The 16,347-nt window shown below is 40.5% G+C and overlaps 2 long non-coding RNA genes across 8 annotated transcripts in view; one reads left to right on the forward strand and one right to left on the reverse strand.

Annotated features, from left to right (window-relative positions):
* The window catches only part of LOC125459723 (uncharacterized), a 147,729-nt gene that overhangs the window by 113,865 nt on the left and 17,517 nt on the right, over nt 1-16,347 (forward strand). For all 3 annotated transcript variants that reach the window (XR_007249095.2, XR_009446794.1, XR_009446793.1), the window contains one exon: nt 14,678-14,817. This is a non-coding gene — a long non-coding RNA (uncharacterized LOC125459723). The remainder of the gene's footprint in view (nt 1-14,677; nt 14,818-16,347) is intronic.
* Nucleotides 1-16,347, reverse strand: part of LOC125459722 (uncharacterized) — a 206,883-nt gene that overhangs the window by 113,737 nt on the left and 76,799 nt on the right. The window lies entirely within an intron of this gene.

Genomic DNA, 16,347 nt, shown 5'->3' on the forward strand with positions numbered 1-16,347 from the left:
AAATCATCTCCCAAATGAACTCCTTGCCACTCAACCATTTCTACTCACGCTTAGATCATTAGTGGCTCCCTTTTCTCAGACACCCTCCATTCACTTGGCTCAGTGACAAACTTCCCACATCTGAGACAGAGGTCAAGATTGAAATGCCATTCCAAGGCTGTCCCTTTAGTTGAGGAACAGCTGCATTGTTAGCAACATTGCCTTTGAGATAAGGTTCTGCTTGCTCAGGAATGTGAGAAACTCTACAGTACTATTTAAAGAAGAGAGGCTGGGAGGCGGCACCGAGAGTTGGGTAGTTGGAGTGGTGGATGGCGGAGGGTAGGTTGGTGGGTGGATAGAATGGGTGCTTTCAGTCATTTAGGTACCATTTATCCCCAAAATAAAGGCAATGAAACAGATTCAATCAGAAATTGCTTCAAAGATGGGTTTGGTGGGCAACGGTGTTCATTGGAGTTTTATGCTGATCATTGATGTTGGATTATATCTGCACCAGAAATTACTGGAACATTGATTAAATAATGGTGCAGAGATATCAATATCACAGATGCAAACTCAGAAACTGTGTTTCCTAGCCCAGGTGCCACCACCACCACCATCTCTGGCAATGTTTGGGCTATTGTATATAAGGAATTGTATGCCAGGTTGTTATTTGACTAGGCCATTGGACAGCTGTCCCAATTTTGCCACAACTCATCAAATGATGGAAAGGAGGACACTGACTCTGTGTCAAAACTGCAATTTTCAACTTTCTATTTTGGTTTCGGATCTCAGTAACTGCAAGTCTTTGTTTTCTGATAATGGTACGGAGGATTTTGTAGAATCAACAGGGCTGTGTTTGCCATTGTCTTTTCTGGTACCTAGGTCAATGCTAGGTGGTCCTTCGCATTCATTCCTTTGTAACACGTTGATATGACTAAGTAGTTTGCAAGGATAGAGGGCAGTTGAGATCACATACGTTGCAGCGGGTCTGGAGTTCCATGTAGGTAAGACAGCATGTTTCTTTCCCTTAAGAAAATTAATGCATTGGATGTCTTTTTTTTTAACAACAAGTGCTCCATAATTACCTTTAGGTTAGCTTTTAATTCCACACTTCTTTCAAAATTAAAATTTCACCATCTGCCATGGTATCACTCACACCCATGTCCCCAGCATACTGGCCTGAGCTTCTGGATTATTAATCTAGTGACATCAGTCCAGTGTCACCCCTTCCTTAACATTTAAAAAAAACAAGTAGGAAAAGTGAACATTGCAATCCAGTTATGTCTGCAAATTCTTATAATGGTCCTTAAGAGGTTAAGAATGAATAGCAAGTTAAGTGCTCAAACACAAATATAAAAAGAGGTGCCCCATCCATCCATCCTGATGACGAAAAGTTACACATCATGAAAGGTATCTGGTGTTGTGATGGTAATGACCCTTGCTCTGGGCCAGAAATTCTGACTTCAAGTCCCACCTGATGGTCATGCAAGTGTGTCATAATGCAGGCAAACAAGATGGTTATCAATTGTAAATCTTCCTGATATGCTGATGGAAAACAGCAAGGATGGGAGCATTTCATGGTCTGGCAGAGCAATTTGCAGTGCAACAGCCTCCACATATTAAAAAACTCTGCAGATATTGATTGGCTTGAGCGATCATTAATCTTGTTTCAAGGGGACTTCCACACATAGTTTAGCATCCAGTGCTTATGCAATGCATTACATTCACAGGGACGTTGGAATTACTAGTAAGATTGAATTATATGCTCTCCATTCATCTTAATATTGGAATTGTAGACTAGTCCTTCCACTAATATCTCAATCAGTATAAAACTATTCCAGAAATGACACTGGGAGAACCCCAATGAGACAGCCATTTGGGTAAGTTCAGTCCAAGCACATTTTTTTCCCTCCAAAGCATGTCACAATGATCATATCTCAAACTGTTCATGCACTGAGCTACGATATTTTGATTTCTAAAACAAATCTAAGTATTTTTGTTTCTAAGTGTTGAAACGGCTTTCCATCCTGAAAATTATTCCTTTCCAACAGGAATATAGATGGTAGGGCTCGTGCAAAAGATTGCCAATAAACATGAAAAGGATTTTTTTTTAAAAAAACCCTCTAGGAACAATTCACTGCCTTCTGGAGTGAGACTCCTGGGCTTCCTTGAAGCTTTTCTGTGCCTCAGTGATTGGTATCAGGACCATAAATTATATCATTTACACAGATGTCCACCAACTCTAAATGGCTGTGGCAGAAGAAATTTGTATTAACATCATAAAACCAGGAATTTATGATCACCATTAACTTTAATAGTAGTCCTCAAGTGGAGCATTAACTCTTATAAATTTTGCTAATGGAGAAACTGCAGAAAACTCTCCGCAATTTGGAGAAGCTAGAACTCATAGCACACTTCATTCTACTGTAACCTGTTAGATTTTTAAACAAATTAATAACCAGGGTTGTCATCAGGGTCATTTAATTCTAGTAATGTCTGTCCAAATCTATTAAAGAATTAACAAAAGAACAGGGATACTTAATGTACTTATGATTACTTAACCAGAATTAGTTAATAATCTGATGGTAAGGGAGCATCTTGTAAATAGTGAGCATAAATATATGGAATTAGATTTTGATTGCAAATCACGAGCCAAGCTGTAATTGTAAATAATGCAATCTTTAAAAGAATATGAAATAAATTGATCACCACAAATTGAGCTGAGCTAGAAATGCAAAGACTGACAAATAGCAGAAAGCATTTGCAGCATTATTCAGTGTGACACAAAATCAATTCTTAGGTTAAAAAGTGAGAAAGGTTGACAAATGAAATAAGAAGATTTCCAGTTAAATAAACAGACTTATAGTCAGGAATATAATGGACAAAAAGAAAATGATAGGCTTGTAAAATGAGTAAATTAATACAGCAGAGTTCAAGGATAAAATACCAACAACACGGCAGAACCTAAAAATAAATAAAGTGAACAAATTTAGTGAATGTAATGATTAAATAGTAGTGAAGAAAATGATGGGACTTAGGCGAAATAGGACCTGACTGTCTCCATCCCAACCTATTAAGACAAAATGGTTGAACAGTTGCATTTGCTGTGAACAATTTAAATTGAAACTCCAAATTAGAATGAAAAGAACACTTGCAATAATGTAATTGTGCTACATTCTTACTTATCTCTAAGCTGTTTTAAGACCATCCCAAAAAATAGAATATGATGAGAAGGACTCAAAAATGAGTTCTGGGCAAGATATGGACAGATATCATGTTCAAGAATATCTGAGTGAAATGGAAGGTTGGCAATGAGGCAAAAAATTGTAAGGCTTCCAGACTGAGAACATTATTTTTAAGAGAGGGCAAAGAAAGCAGTTTTACAATGGAGAAGAACAGTAGCCAAGAAAAGGAAACTGTTTGCAATGTTAGATAGTATTAGGACCAGAAAAGGAAGTTGGGAAATCATTGGCTTAATGGCGATAAGATCAAGAAGACAGGTCTCATGAACAAGATAAGAATTTAAAGGGTACAAAGGAGCAGAAATTCACAGTCATTACCTCGCAGGGGCCGCTTATGAGAATTACACCAATTCGCAAAGAGTTGAGCTTTAAGGATAAGTTCGTCAATTGCTTTATATTCTCTTGAGTTTTTTTTAAAAAGTAGTAATTCGGTTAAGGCACTTAAAGTGATAAGAAGAAACAATTTTCTTTGTGAATCAATCCTGAACAAAAGAGCTCAGTCTTAAAATTGGAGCTATGATATTTCGTAATTAAAGAAAGAAGCATGTTTTTTCATAATATTGTAAACTGGAAGCCATTCTCCAAAATATGCTTGAGCCAGTGGAAATTTTCAAGATCAAGGTCCAATAGATTTTTTTTGCTAACAAAATATTCAGGGATATGAGGCAAGGCAGCAGAATAGATTTGAAGTTCAGATAACTATGATCTAGTTATTCAGTGAAAGACATCCTACGTGCTGAATATCATTCCCCTGTTCCCATCTTTCTATGTTTCTGTGTAACTACATATGTAAGTTGTTAGAAGCAGTTTGTTAGCCCTAGAGCCAACTAAAAAAACTAACATCATAACCAAACTTTAGCAACAAAAACGTATTAATTTTAGCATATTTCTTTTGTGGGATAGTATTTTGCAATCCTGATACCAGCTTTAAATGTTTTAATCAAACCGTTCAGACATCTCAGGCAGGTGAGACCTGAACCCAGACATTCCGGACCAAAAGTAGGAACACTACCATTGCCCCACAAAAACCTGCAAAGTCAGCAGTGAAGAGTGATATAACCAGCAGGATACAAACTTAAGATAATAAAATGTGAGGCTGGATGAACACAGCAGGCCAAGCAGCATCTCAGGAGCACAAAAACTGACGTTTCGGGCCTAGACCCTTCATCAGAGAGGGGGATGGGGGGAGGGAACTGGAATAAATAGGGAGAGAGGGGGAGGCGGACCGAAGATGGAGAGTAAAGAAGATAGGTGGAGAGAGTGTAGGTGGGGAGGTAGGGAGGGGATAGGTCAGTCCAGGGAAGCCTCCCCCTCTCTCCCTATTTATTCCAGTTCCCTCCCCCCATCCCCCTCTCTGATGAAGGGTCTAGGCCCGAAACGTCAGCTTTTGTGCTCCTGAGATGCTGCTTGGCCTGCTGTGTTCATCCAGCCTCACATTTTATTATCTCAGGATACAAACTTACATGGGAAGACTCCAATGGTATTCAAATTCATTACCATAATCACTCAGCCATGACCATAGATTGCTGGATGTGGGTCTTCTATAACTTTGCTTAAAATTCAGCATAAATGAGACAACAAAAGTAGACAAAACAGGGTAAAGTACATCACTATTTCCTGACCACTTAATTTATGTGTCTGTCAAATTACTGACTCAACATCAACCAAATGCAATAAAAATCTTCATTGGTCTCTGTGAACATTCATATGGATTCAGTGAAAAACTGAAAACAACTACACACTAATTGTGTTCTGCAGCATTGTCCATGGCATTCTGCTCTTCTATCAGTGCTCTGAGTATATTTTGTTAACTGGAATATGGCAGTTCTATATTTGCTTTTTGCTTTTACTGATAAATATTTTGACTTTGTTCTGCCTGTTTGATCAAATCCTGATTTTTCACTGGTTTTCACTCTTCAACAATCACATACGACTGCTGTGAGACATTAAATTGCTTTATCTAAGTAATGGCATCTCTTGTGATTAAAATCACTAGGATTTTTTAATTGCGCTATTAAAATACTTTGTTGTAATTATTGATGGAATATTGTCACACCACTCAAAGTATTTAATGGTAGGAAATGAAGAGAAGCCTGGCAGCTGCTGGTTAAGATGAAGAACCACAAGGCTAATCATTGAAAAACATTGCAATGCCAATTGTGTGCTCAGGTTGGTACAAGTTTGTGGTCCTACTTTAGTTCAATGAAGTTTTATTGTCTGGCCTTCCAAATTGCCATATGGTGCTTTTATTGTTGTAACTTCCTGCTAACATAAATATGTTGAATCTCGGCACAAACTAGAGTTTCATCACTTAACAAAGCTGACAATATAGTAATGTGACTTCCCCAAAAGAAAGGAAAATTTTGTAACTTGATGCTTTGAGACAAAATGCAATGAAATTAGGTTTCTTTTCAAGCTTCCTTTAAATGCTGCAGCTTCATGAAATTATGTTTCTTTGCCCAAGGGTATGTGTCAGCAGACACTGTAAAATTGCAGGATACATAATGGGCCTCAGATGATTAGCACAGGAAAATAGAATTAAGGCTTGGATTTTCCTTTAGTTATGTTAATGACCCAAAGAGTTGTCATCCATTGGGAAACTAATATATGCTTTAAAGTATCATTTGAGATACTTCCACATCAATTTCAATGGCCACAATTACTTGATACAACAGAACATATTTTGCTTGAGTATCTTTTAGAAAAGCAGAATTGTGTTTTGGAAATAAAATGCTTTGGAAGTTATATGCTTTCCTTTTAAAGCCGTTTAAAACAGAAAAGGCAAAGGAAGAGATAAAATTACTATGAAATGACTAAAACTAGCACATAGTATGTGTGTTAGTGTAGTCATTTGTGCCTTTGCATTAATGCAACATTAACATGTTTTACCAAGAAAATCCCTGAATCAAGTTAACACACAATGACATATGATCTGCAGTTAGTTATCTTTACTTTTTAAAAGATTGTATAGCACCAAATAAAGGGTAATGCAATGGTCTTATATGCTACATCATGCAATATTACCTTATAAGAAGGAGATATTAAGGAAGGAGGTTCATCGTGGTACACAAATGATGTTGTAAATACTGTTGGCTGTTTCTTCTACAAAGCAAATCCATCACATCGAGGGAGGAAAAGGAACAGGATGACAAGGGAGAGGGCAATCAACTGAGGAGAGTGAGTGAAGCCCAAAGTGATCAAAAGAGGTCTACCAGGGTCTATGTTACAGCAGCTAGAGTATAAACATACAGCAATATATCTATGATAACAAGGTGTAGAGCTGGATGAACACAGCAGGCCAAGCAGCATCAGAGGAGCAAAAAAGCTGACGTTTCAGGTCTGGACTCTTCTTCAGAAAATTCAACAATATACCTACCTTGCTTGCATCAAAGAATGGTGTGCGAGGAGGTAATGCTTCACAATGGAAACAATAGATTCCTTGAAAGAAAATGTCAATCAAGAAGGATCAGTAACATTCCACTGATGATAGTGGGAAAAGTTAAAACTTAACTATCTATTTTGCCACTGGCTCCTTCCAGTGAAAAGGAAATCCCCCCCAAAAAATAGCCAGTAAGCAGTTCACTGCTGGAATGGCTTGAGATCGTGGATGACAGAAAGCTCAGTTTACGCATTTGACTCAATTCAATTCATTCAATGCATGCATCAATGTGTAGCCAGCCCAGATAGAGTCATAAGGTTTACAGTATAGAGAAGGACACATTTGGAGTCTTCTACTGCAATTCAAAACTTACTTCTTCACCCTACTATCCCTGAACACTTCTGTATTTTCTAAAGCATCACATGTTATCTGCATCTTCTTTAAAAGATGCAGAAGTCACTGTCACAACCACTTCCATTGACTAAGCAATGACTTCATAATTTTCATCCAACTCCTTAATCCCAAATGATCATTTTAAATTGACTGTCTGTCAGCAATGATATCTTAACGAAAGAAAATATTCTTTATCTATTCACCCTATTAATTTAATTTTCATAATTTAGAACATAGAACATTACAGCACAGTACAGGCCCTTCGGCCCTCGATGTTGTGCTGACCTGTCATACCGATCTCAAGCCCATCTAACCTACACTATTCCATGTACGTCTATATGCTTGTCCAATGACGACTTAAATGTACCTAAAGTTGGCAAATCTACTACCATTGCAGGCAAAGCATTCCATTCCCTTACTACTCTGAGTAAAGAAACTACCTCTGACATCTGTCCTATATCTTTCACCCCTCAATTTAAAGCTATGCCCCCTCGTGCTCGCCATCACCATCCTAGGAAAAAGGATCTCCATATCCACCCTATCTAACCCTCTGTGATAATGGGAACTGCAGGTGCTGGAGAATGCAAGATAATAAAATGTGAGGCTGGATGAACACAGCAGGCCCAGCAGCATCTCAGGAGCACAAAAGCTGACATTTCGGGCCTAGACCCTTCATCAGAGAGGGGGATGGGGTGAGGGTTCTGGAATAAATAGGGTGAGAGGGGGAGGTGGACCGAAGATGGAGAGAAAAGAAGATAGGTGGAGAGGAGAGTATAGGTGGGGAGGTAGAGAGGGGATAGGTCAGTCCAGGGAAGACGGACAGGTCAAGGAGGTGGGATGAGGTTAGTAGGTAGGAGATGGAGGTGCGGCTTGGGGTGCGAGGAAGGGATGGGTGAGGGGAAGAACAGGTTAGGGAGGCAGAGACAGGTTGGACTGGTTTTGGGATGCAGTGGGTGGAGGGGAAGAGCTGGGCTGGTTGTGTGGTGCAGTGGGGGGAGGGGACGAACTTGGATGGTTTTGGGATGCGGTGGGGGAAGGGGAGATTTTGAAGCTGGTGAAGTCCACATTGATACCATTGGGCTGCAGGGTTCCCAAGCGGAATATGAGTTGCTGTTCCTGCAACCTTCGGGTGGCATCATTGTGGCACTGCAGGAGGCCCATGATGGACATGTCACCTAAAGAATGGGAGGGGGAGTGGAAATGGTTTGCGACTGGGAGGTGCAGTTGTTTATTGCGAACCGAACGGAGATGTTCTGCAAAGCGGTCCTCAAGCCTCCGCTTGGTTTCCCCAATGTAGAGGAAGCCACACCAGGTACAGTGGATGCAGTATACCACATGCTACACTTGCCCCCACACCTCCTTCCTCAACCCTATCCCAGGCCCCAAGATGACTTTCCACATTAAGCAGAGGTTCACCTGCACATCTGCCAATGTGGTATATTGCATCCACTGTACCCGGTGTGGCTTCCTCTACATTGGGGAAACCAAGCGGAGGCTTGGGGACCGCTTTGCAGAACACCTCCACTCGGTTCGCAATAAACAACTGCACCTCCCAGTCGCAAACCATTTCCACTCCCCCTCCCATTCTCTAGATGACATGTCCATCATGGGCCTCCTGCAGTGCCATAATGATGCCACCCGAAGGTTGCAGGAACAGCAACTCATATTCCGCTTGGGAACACTGCAGCCCAATGGTATCAATGTGGACTTCACCAGCTTCAAAATCTCCCCTTCCCCCACCGCATCCCAAAACCAGCCCAGCTCTTCCCCTCCACCCACTGCATCCCAAAACCAGTCCAACCTGTCTCTGCCGCCCTAACCTGTCCTTCCTCTCACCCATCTCTTCCTCCCACCCCAAGCCGCACCTCCATCTCCTACCTACTAACCTCATCCCACCTCCTTGACCTGTCCGTCTTCCCTGGACTGACCTATCGCCTCCCTACCTCCCCACCTATACTCTCCTCTCCACCTATCTTCTTTTCTCTCCATCTTCGGTCTGCCTCCCCCTCTCTCCCTATTTATTCCAGTTCCCTCTCCCCATCCCCCTCTCTGATGAAGGGTCTAGGCCCGAAACGTCAGCTTTTGCGCTCCTGAGATTCTGCTGGGCCTGCTGTGTTCATCCAGCCTCACATTTTACTATCTAACCCTCTGATTATTTTATATGTTTCAATTAAGACACCTCTCAACCTTCTTCTAACGAAAAAAAAATCTCTCCGAGTACAGGTCTATGTTTGTCATGACCACATCTGCTGGTTTTCACTTGTAGTTCAGGTTTTTGTTTAATCAACCTGTTCAAGAATGGTATTACACTCGTCGAGTGCAGATGGGTCTTGAATCCAGGATTCCTGGCTGAATGGCAGTGACACTGCCAGGAACCCTTCACTTGCAGTCACTGCAAATGAGCACACAGGACACAATTGTGCAATTTCTGGTCCATGACTCTTTGTGATTTTGACTGGGTCACAATGCACCACGGGATTTACACTTACGTTGATGGACCGGGTTAGCTTGGGTGGTTGTTCTTTACAGAGGGGCTTTATTAATGTTTGGCACTTTCAAGATCATCAGAATGGATGAGGAAGCTATGATTTCAAATTTATTTAATTCCTGGTATTGAAGGGACTCATGCAATTATGCACTTTCTCCCTCGCCCTAGCCCACATTGATCCAACAGTTGTGACTGGGCATTTAGCCATGCTGGTGCCAGACTGCGGATTTCCTTCCAGAAATCCCTATACTTTCCACCGTCCATCAAACTTCTCTGACCAAGCTTCTGATAATTTCTTCTGCTTTTTTGAATGAGCATCCACTTTTCTCTGATCTCATCTTTATGAAATGCCTTTGGAATTTCTTTATTAGTTTGTTACAGGTGCCCTATAGATACAGTTTCTTTTTGATGAATGTAAGAATGAAACCAATGATGTACCACAGGAGAGAAAAGGTTTACCTGAATGGGCAGGCAAGGTAACAGAATGGTCTCCTCCTGCTTGAACTGTGTTATTAATAGCTGTGCTCTGTAAAGCAGCATTTGTATTGCACTCAAATCCTCTTCTGACCCTGTCTCTTTATAACAAAATAGGCAATGGTCAAGAACCTGACATAATGACATTGTTCAGTGCTGACATAATCATACTAGGTTGCAGTTGTGTCGTCTTTTGCAGTGCCATAAAGTACAATATAAAAAATCAATATGAAAACCATCCAGGTTATCAGGTATATATACCAGATACAGGTATAAAAATGGCAAAACGTTATGAATTTGACCAACTTTGGGTAAGTATGATTTTTTTAAAAAAATTGGATATAATTTTCCCTGATGTGTCTCCCTCCAAGTCTCAGTCTACATCCCTCCAATTCAGCACGATAATCCCTCCTCATCTTGGGCAAGAAGTTGGGGCATTGGAAGACATCTGTGGTGAATCATTCACAGCAAACTTTGTTTAAACCAGCACTCTCAATAAACTGACAAAAAAATTATATCCCTGAAATACCAGATGTTTACTGCATTACCACGATCAATGTGATGACCATGTAGTCAGTTGAGGGTACGAGTGAGAAGATTCCCAGCTGCTAAGTTTTATTTAAAGCAAAATTGCATATTATTTAAGTGATTTATTCTGTAAGTAAAGTATAACAGTGATGTGTATACTCCCTGCATTACTTTTCTATCACGCTAGAGTTTGCATTGATCATGTGGACACCTTGATCAACTGGAATTTTAAATCAAACAGCACACTCCTAGTCCCATAGGTGCTAGTTAATGAAAAGTTTGCTGTATGTACATAAGTAACTTGCAGTGGTAGCATTTTCCTTTGGATCTTTCAGGCTTATGTTTCAGAACATGGTTTGAGCACAATGATCAAGACTGATACTTCAGTGTAGCACTGTAGGAGTACTGCACTGTCTTTTGGATGAGAGGCCAAACCACTCCTGCCTGATCACATGGATGTAAAAGATCCCACTGCATTATTTTGAAAAGCAAAGGAGCTATCCTCAATGTCCTGCCCAACACTTATCTCTCAAACAACATCAAAATAAACATATTATCTGGTCATTATTTCATTGCTGTTGTAGGAGTTTGCTGCATCCAAATTGCCTGTTGCATTTCCTATATTACAACCTGACTATATCTCAAAATGTGCTTCTTTGGCAGTTAAGCACTTTGAGGCATTCAGTGGTCATGAAAAGTGCAATATAAGTACAATTTTCTTTCTTTATGTTTAAGCACTGCTTAAATCTATCAACCCAAAAGTAGAGTAGGGGCATACATTTCATTACAGAAAAGATAGGATTCCTGGTGTAAACAAGTCTAACACATCTCATAGATATCAAGAACTGCAGATTCTGCAGTCAGAGATAACACAGTGTGGAGCTAGAGGACAATCAGGACCACCTTTCCTTTCCCCAGTGATATGCAACTCCTCCCCTTCCTGAAAATGCCCTCAAACACAACTCTTGCATTTCCCGCACGTCTGCCTTCACAACTCTTGCATTTCCCACACGTCTGCTTTCACATCACCTCCCCCCAACAAAAATAAAGACAGAATCTTCCTTGTCCTCATATATCATCCCACCAACCTCTGAATCTAATGTATCATTCTCTGTCACTTCTGTTACCTACCCCACAACCAAACACATATTTCCCTCCCACCCCTATCTTCCTTTTGTGGGGTCCACTCTCTTCGCAACTCCCTCACCGCTCCACACTTCCCATTAACCCCACCAACCCTGGCACCTTTCCCTGCAAACGCAGGAGGTGCTACACCTGCCCCTACACATCCGCCCTCACCCCACTCAAGGCACAAAATAAACCTTTCACATCAGACAGGAGTTCATACGCACATCCATCAACGTGGTCTATTGCATCTGCTGCTCCCAATGTGGCCTCATCTACATCATTGAGACCAAATGGAGACTTAGGGACCGTTTTGTAGGGCATCTGAGCTTGTTCGCAACAAATGAGAACACATTCCAGTCACGAGTCATTTTAATTCCCCCTCCCTCTCCCTGGGTGACTTGTCCATCCTGGGCCTCCTCCAGTGTCACAATGATGCCACCTGCAAACTGAGGAGCAGTACCTCATATTTTGCCTTAAGAGCCTATAGCCCAGTGGCCTTAACATGAAATTCACCTGTTTTAAAATCTCCCCAAACCTGGCCTCATCCCATGTCCAACCCTCCCTCTCATCCCCATCTCCTTGACCTCACATAACTTGTCCATTTTCTCTCCGACCTGTCGGCTTCACCCATCCCATTGAGCAAACCCCACCACTGCCTACCTGCATTCACCTATCACCAGCCCAGCTACCATCCCCAGCCTCATCCCTCCTCTCTATTTAAGCTCACTTCCCCCTCCCCATTTCTGAAGAAGGGTCCTGGCCCAAAACGTCAACTTTCCCACTCCTCTGCTGCTGTCTGGCCTGCTGTGTTCCTCCAGCTCCATATTTTGTAATCTCTAACAGATGTCAGAGAGTTTTACACTTCAAATTTCTTCTGAAGTGCAGGTACAATTGCCAACAGAGAAAAAATTCAGGAGTAGCCAACTGCACACAACAAGTTTCTATAAGTAAAAGCTGAGATGTATGGCCAGTTCATTTGTTTTTAAGTGGTGATAGTGGAGAGAAGAAAATTGAGCAGGACAATGACAGAACACCTTCACTCAAAGACCTAGAATAGACACTTGGCGATTAGTAAGTTTGGCACTGGATTTGAGTACCAAATATTCTATTTGAGCATATAGAACATCAAATTGGCTAGTATGACTGCCTATTCAAATAAGGCTTATTATTTGGGAAACGCTTGAGATTTGGACAAACTCCGGTGAAAGAAAACGTGCAGATTGAGCATAAGAACAGGCACCTGGGTATCCTCAGTGCTTATCATGAAAGATCAGCTGAAGTTTAAACTCCATTGTTCAAACAATTGCTTTGATACAGTACAGTGTATCTCTATACTGTTATTAGGACAGTGATGGTACGGTCACACAATTTATGATGGGTTATGCTACTCATTGTACAATGCGTGAGGAGCTCTTGACACTATTAAACCTGGTAAACTGTCCAAAGACCTGTTAGCGATAATTCTCCTTGAGTGGTAGGTAAACAAGTCATGGAGGGGCTAAAAGATCATGAGGTTGGTGACAATATATTTCAGCCAAATCTTTGTGACAGAATTGGCATCTTTCCAGTATCTCAATCAGGCATGTTTAAAAACTCCAGAGTTAATGACTGACCAACCAGCCTGCCTGCGACTTGGAGGAGTGGTGCATCACTGGGGAAAGGAAAGGTTGGTCAGATTGTACAACTGACATTTGCAAGTGCTGAGAGGACTGCCTTACGCCACTGCAATGAACTCCATTCTAAGGCACTAACTCCAATTTTACTCCTGCCAATTGGTTGGCACTGAACCAGACTTAGCATTGTACTTGAATCTGTGATGACATCCCCACGACAGTAAGAATGCCTTTTCCCGCTTCTGCAACATGTCCTGAACTCACGCCTGCCTCAGTTCATTTACTGCTGAAACCTTCATCCTTGTCGTTATTACCTCAAGACCTGACTATTCTAATACAGTTAGTGCTGGCCTTCGTACTGCATCCTACAGAGCGTAAGCTTGTCCAAAAGTTTGTGCTTGTTCTTACTCAGACCAAATCTCAAATCGAAAATATTACATACATAACCTGGCAACAAGGTTCCTGTATTGTGCCTGCTAACTCGAGTCAACTGCAACAGCACAAAGAAAAAGCTGCCTTTCTCTTGCAGTTACAGGTGCAAGGCCAGTTACAATGCTTATTAGGGATTTCTTTACTGAATGAAATGTCAGTTAAAAATGTATACATTTATGATTAGAAATATTTTTAATGTTACCTGGCAATGCTTAGTAACAGTTAACAAAGGAAATAGCAGGCAATGGAAAATGAGAATCACAGATCATATTTACTAATTTGCCAATTATAATTAGTATAATAAATTAAGTATTAAAATCTGTAATTGTTAGCCACCCACAGAGCATGCTACTTGTTTACAAGGATACATTTTCAGCAACAGGGACACCAATGTAGAAAGGAACTTCAGGTTTTGCCTGTCAGTGTGGTCTGATTGCATCATAGATAGGCAGTGATAAATTCAGAAGCTTGCTTTCTCAGCTGTTCAATATGATTTTTCTGTATGCCTTTGTCCAGATGGTTTATTTTTATAAACAATAAATAGCCCTGCATTCCAGCAGTACTTTCCCTAGGCCTGAAAGACTTGCAACCATTTGCCAGGGCAATGCTTGGTGAGTTTGTGGGTTTGCACAGATGGCGGCCATCATTTTGGAAATCTCATAAACGCTGGGTGAGTATTTTTCACACACACTTGTCATAGATCTTCAGGGCCTACAAATGACTTCCAGATGATATTACAGTGTTTGCATAATGTTGTTGGTTCTAAATAGAACATTATTTTTCATTATTAGATAAGCTGGTGTAAGCACAAAGAATCATCTCACTGCACAACGTTTATAAATTGCAGTCTCTAAACTAATTGTCAGTGTGGAGCATGCCTACAGGCTGGGCCAGCAATAATAATTATATCTATTTTCATGATTAAAGGCAGAAAGGAAGTAGATGTGGAAAAAAAATGCTTAATGCAGTTTGTGATTTGGACAGGAAGCCAGATTTACTGCGGATTTTTTTTAACGCACAGAAAGAAAAGGATCTGATGGCCTTCATAAATGTCTTCTCCTGGACTCCTAATGCACAGCAGATCAATTTCATCTCCAAACCAATGCAACTCTACCACAGGATTTCTACAGAACCTTCCTAAAGCAGTCCATGGATCAGATGGTGAGATCTAATTACTGTTTCACACATCCACTGTATGTGTGTGTGGTGCAGGGTTGGGGTGGAAGGAAGCACAAAAGCTGGAAACTTCAAATTATCCTTATATGAACCCAATTCAAATATTTTGCATGGTTGCTGCTGGCTTAAAACTAGCAGCATGAAATGTGCATTATAGTGGGCTGAATTTCAGTTATCATTAGTACTCTTGATTCTTTTGCCAAGCCACCAGACCTTGAGGCACTGTTTTTCCCAAATCTGTTTTGTACTGTTCAGTATAAATCTTGTATCACCAAATAAATCCAGCATATATTAAGTAGCCCATTTCCATGTACTTCACCCAGCTTCTAAAGTATATTAAGGTTATAAATTGGTTGGACATCTCATCATGCCTTAACATTCTGTACAGCTATGTTCCAAATGTCACTGTAGAAGGTTACAGTGAGTAACGTTCGTATTTCATTTAAAAAATGACTGTCACACCATTCTAATAAAAAAGAATGAGATTCTAAGCAAATGCATTCAAATAAAAGATGAACCCAATGGCCTTCTCCAGTTCCTATCATCTCTTATGTACTTATATTCACCATGATGCATAATTAACTAAGGCAACTTTCCACAAGCTGTGCACCATAGGCAGGAGGGAGAATAAACTTAAAGCATGAATCACCTTGAGCTGTTTTCATTCACTTCCTACCAGTTACTCAAGAGCAACAAACTGGTGGACCGCCTCTTTCTTTCTAGCTAATACATGTGGCTGAAATCAAGTTACAAGAGGTAACGCATGGCACAACCTTTCAGAACTTAACAACTCTGCACCATTCAAAGCTGATTAATTTCATTCTTGCCTTTACTCCACTCCCTGTGCTACAGAACTAAGAAAATTGTTTCTGAAATACAAATCTATGCATCATTTTTAATTTTTTTTAAGAGATGGATGCAATCCAGGACGTGTGCTGTGCAAAATGATTAATTCCTATTTGCCACATAAAAATACTATTCTAGAGATTCTTGAAAAAACATGCCTTTCTGAGGGAATTAAGTATTCCTCAATAGCAGCAGATCCCTGTACTACAGAACTAAGAAAATTGTTTCTGAAATACAAATCTATGCATCATTTTTAATTTTTTTTAAGAGATGGATGCAATCCAGGACGTGTGCTGTGCAAAATGATTAATTCCTATTTGCCACATAAAAATACTATTCTAGAGATTCTTGAAAAAACATGCCTTTCTGAAGAAATTAAGTATTCCTCAATAGCAGCAAATTAGGCGAACAAGTCTAATACCACAAGATGAAAACTGGTGTTTGTCATATGATGTTATCAACAAGTAGGGCAAAACATGAGACTTAGTACTCAATTATTAGCTTTTCTGGTTAGCTTCAGAATGTGCTTATGGTCCAGTGTATATGAGATGCAATGGCCAGACTTAAGAAATTTCTGTGGTCTCAGAAGCTCATACCTTTTAGTGGAATCAGGATATATTTTTACATCAAAGGGTTACGCAAATTTCAGTTGATCATACTGTAGTATTA

Source organism: Stegostoma tigrinum, chromosome 16 (genome assembly GCF_030684315.1).
Source record: "Stegostoma tigrinum isolate sSteTig4 chromosome 16, sSteTig4.hap1, whole genome shotgun sequence".
In the NCBI taxonomy this organism is placed as follows: domain Eukaryota; kingdom Metazoa; phylum Chordata; class Chondrichthyes; order Orectolobiformes; family Stegostomatidae; genus Stegostoma; species Stegostoma tigrinum.